This window comes from Pipistrellus kuhlii, unplaced genomic scaffold, assembly GCF_014108245.1.
Source record: "Pipistrellus kuhlii isolate mPipKuh1 unplaced genomic scaffold, mPipKuh1.p scaffold_m20_p_83, whole genome shotgun sequence".
Lineage (NCBI taxonomy): Eukaryota > Metazoa > Chordata > Mammalia > Chiroptera > Vespertilionidae > Pipistrellus > Pipistrellus kuhlii.
The window spans coordinates 970,357-974,790 of record NW_023425588.1 but is presented as its reverse complement, the minus strand read 5'-3'; positions in this window follow the sequence as shown (position 1 = coordinate 974,790).

Below are 4,434 nucleotides of genomic sequence, written 5' to 3'. Positions count from 1 at the left end.
GTAAGCACAAAGCAGCCCACAAACCTGTGGGCGCATTCGCCTCTCCCCTCTCCCCGTCGCTCTGTTTAATCCTTCAGATCGATGCCGGGGTTCCTTCTTCACCCCAACCCAGACGTAACCCAGTCTGCCGCCTCATCGTCTCCGAGGTAAACGTGAGCACAGACTAGGGAGCTGGTTAGCCGGTCAGCCCGGCCGGCATGGCTCAGTGGAGAGCGTCGGCCTAGGAACCAGGAGGTGAGGGTTCGATTCCCGGTCAGGGCACAGGCCCGGGCTGCGGGCTCCATCCCCAGTGGGGGGCGTGCAGGAGGCAGCCGGTCTGTGATTCTCTCTCCTCATGGGTGTTTCTTCCTCCCTCTCTCCCTCCTCCCTCCGGAACCAATAAAAACATATATTTTAAGTAGCCTGTCAAATTATTATGCCACTTGTAGAAAGTCTGAATGCTACAATTCTCACAGTAGGTGCCATTGCTTTTAGCTCAGACAGACTGTCACTTAGTGAGAAAATGCCGCTCTGAACACCTCTGGGCACCGGGCCGCACGCCCTCCACGGGAGAGAGCTCGCTCTAGCGGTGCCCACCGGCAGGCCTCTGTGTACATGCCCACCCACCTGCTGGGGAAACACAGAAACTGCACTCCAATCTTCTTTTAAAACAATGTTTGCATTGATTTCTCAAGAGAGGAAGGGAGAGGGGGAGACAGATAAAAACATCCGTGAGGCCAGAGAATCACGGATCAGCTGCCTCCTGCACGCCCCGCACTGAGGATCAAGTCTGCAACCCAGGCCTGTGCCCTGATCAGGGCTTGAACCATGACCTCCGGGGTCATAGGTCAATGCTCAACCACTGAGCCACACTGCTTAGGCCCACATTTGGGAGCTTTGCTCCCCGCTAAGGCTCCCCTAAGACATGGCAAATGGAAGGCACCAGCCCTCAGCCTCCCATTCCTGGGCCACACATGTTCAGTCCCCTGGGATTCCATCCGTCCGTCCGTCCGTCCGCACCAGTTTCTGAAGCAGCCAGGCTTCAGCCTCCTGATAGCCTTCCTGCCACACGTGCTTCTCCTTCCCAGGCCTGTGCACCCTGATCAGCCAGCCAGCGTGTCTCAGCGCCCCTCTCTTCCTCCTCCCTTCCGTTTGCTCTGGCTGTCCCCGGCTGGCTTGGCTCAGGGGAGAGAGTGTCGGCCTGCGGACTGAAGGGTCCCAGGTTCAATTCCAGCCAGGGCACAGGCCCAGGATGTGGCTCGACCCCTGTAGGGGGCGTGCAGGAGGCAGCTGATCCATGTTTCCCTCTCATGGATACTTCTCTCTCTCCCTCGCTACTTTAAAAAATCTTAATAAACATCCTCTAAAAAAAATTTTAAAAATAAAAAAATAAAAAATAAAAAATAAAATAAAGAGGATATATTAGATAAAAGAAACAACCAGGATGAATTTTTAAAAATGCAACCACTGAAAAACACACCAATAATATTCAAACATTTGCCTACAGCTTTCAGACCAAGAACCAAAGGGCACCAGAGAAAAGCAGGCACAAGGGACCACGGGTTTTGCTTATAAAGCTGAAATCATTTCATTGTGAAACTGTGCAGTGGAGACGGAACGGGACAAAACGCCTTACAGAAACCTGAAGGGAAAGCAAGTGCCTGTGTCCAGGGCTGGACTGTCCATCTGCCAGGGGAACAGCCTTATGGGGGGAACAGCCTTGTGGGGAGAACAGCCTTATGGGGGGAACAGCCTTATGGGGGGAACAGCCTTATGGGGGGAAAAGTCTTATGGGGGGGAACAGCCTTATAGGGGAACAGCCTTATGGGGGGAACAGCCTTATGGGGAGAACAACCTTACAGTGAAATTGCTAACTATCCATAAGTGTCCAAATATGAGCAGATGTCACACAATGAACCCCAAACCGCTTGAAAAGGGAGGCACTGAAACCCACAGTAATTCAGTAAGTGATTAATAGAGAAACAGTTCTTACTCCAAGCTGCTCACACACACAAAGAAAGCTTTAGACTCGAATTCTTCTTCTTTTTAATTAGGTGCAATTAACATCTTGCGTGTCCCATAAACGCCAAAAACATTGGGAAACGGGGCAGGGGTTAATGGTTCTCCTGGTGATGCAACACGGCAAAACCAATTAGTTCCTGGCCAGAAACAACACATCAAAATGAGAAACCCAACCTTCCAATCTGTCATCGCTGACCTCCCGTCATCAGTGCACAAACGGAACCACTATGGATACATGGCGCTGCCAGTATCTGTGAGAAACGCACACCACTTACACAAACACAATGCATTCTTCTGTCTGCTCGTCAGTCCTCACCTGAGAATATTTTTCCCTACTGACTTGTTTTTTTGTTTGGTACTTTAGCCAAGAATATAGTCTATACTGTCCCATTTATTTTATTTCTTAGTTTTTAAAATCTTTATTGTTGAAAGTATCACACAGGCCCAATGAGGACTGCTGTAGACACTGGGAGCTTGAAATCCGAAGATGACAGAACTTCAGTGAAGGGAACGCAAGTGTGCCGATGACACAAAAATAACCGCTCCTTTGAACACCTGGGAGCACGTGTCACACAGGGGGAACGTCACACACGGGGAACGTTAAGGTGAGAGCATGCGGACACGGGCCTGCAGACATGAGGAACCTAAAGCAAGAGCACACGGGGCGGGGGGAGGGGAGGAATCTGCTGAAACCACCCCTGCACCAGGCTGTGGGCGACCCCTTGGAGGGAGCACAGGGGACAGGCCTGTCCCTGCAGCATACCTTCCCACAGAGCTGGAAGATGGGTTTCCCCACTGGAAGGTGCATTTCCACCACAGGAAGAAGGATTCCCCCACAGGAATATGTTTCCCCCACATGAAGGTGTGTTTCCCCCACAGGAATTTGTATTTCTCCCACAGGAAGTTGTACTTCCCCCAAAGAAAGGTGCATTTCCCTGACAAGAAGTTTTATTTCCTCCACAGGAAGAAAGGTTCCCCCATAGGAAGGTGCGTTTCCCCAACAGGAAGAAGGGTTTCCCCACAGGAAGTTGTATTTCCCCCACAGGAAGAAGTGTTCCCCCAAAGGAAGAATGGTTACAACACAGGAAAGTGCGTGTCCCCCATAGGAAGAAGAGTTCCCCTACAGGAAGGTGTGTTTCCTCCACAGGAAGTAGGCTTCCCTCACAGGAAGAAGGGTTCCCCACAGAAAGGTGTGTTTCCCCTACACAAAGAAGGGTTCCCCCCACAGGAAGTAGCATTTCCCCCACAGAAAGAAAGGTTCCCCCAAAGGAAGGGTTCCACTATAGGATGTTGTTTCCTCCACAGAAAGAATCTTTACTCTACAAGAAAGTGCATTTCCCCCATAGGAAGAAGGGTTTCTCAACAAGATGTTGTGTTCCTCCCACAGAAGAATGTTTACACAACAGGAAAGTGCATGTCCCCCACAGGAAGGTGCATTTCCCCAGAGAAAGCTGTATTTCCCCCACAGGAAGAAGGGTTCCTCCACAGGAAGGAGAGATTCCCCACAGGAAGGTGTGTTTCTACCTCAGGAAGGTGTGTTTCCCCCACAGGAAGAAGGGTTCCCCACAGGAAGGTGCATTTCCCCCACAGGAAGGTGTGTTTCACCAACAGGAGAAGGGTTCCTCACAGAAAGGTACATTTTCCCCACAAGAAGAAAGGTTCCCCCACAGGAAGCTGTATTTCCCACACAGGAAGAAGGGATTTCCACAGGAAGGTACATTTCCCCAACAGGAAGTTGTATTTCCCCCACAGGAAGGTGCATTTCCCCCACAGGAAGGTGTGTTTCCTCCACAGGAAGAAGGGTTCACGCAAAGGAAGTTGTATTTCTCCCAAAAAGGTGTGTTTGACCCAGAGGAAGAAGGATTCCTCACAGGAAGGTGCATTTCCACCACGGGAAGGTGTGTTTTACCCACAGGAAGTTGTATTTTCCCCACAGGAAGAAGCGTTCCCCCACAGAAAGTTGTATTTCCCCCAGAGGAAGGTGTGTTTAACCCACAGGAAGTTGTATTTTGCCAAAAGGAAGAAGAGTTCCCACACTGGAAGGTGCATTTCCCCCACAGGAAGTTTTACTTCCCGCAGAGGAAGAAGGGTTACCCAAAGGAAGGTGCATTTCGTCCACAGGACGAAGAGTTCCCCCACAGGAAGTTGTATATCCCTCATAGTAAAGTGTGCTTCCCCTACAGGAAGAAGGGTTCCTCGCAGGAAGGTGCATTTCCCCCACAAGAAAGTGTGTTTCCCCCATACGAAGAAGGGTTCCGCATAGGAAGGTGCATTTCCCCCACAGGAAGGTTCATTGCCCCACAGAAAGTTGTATTTCCCCCACAGAAAGGTGTGTTTCTACCACAGGAAGAAGGGTTCCTTACAGGAAAAAGCGTTCCCCTGCAAGATGTTGTATTTCCCCTACAGGAAGGTGTGTTTCCCCAACAGGAAGAG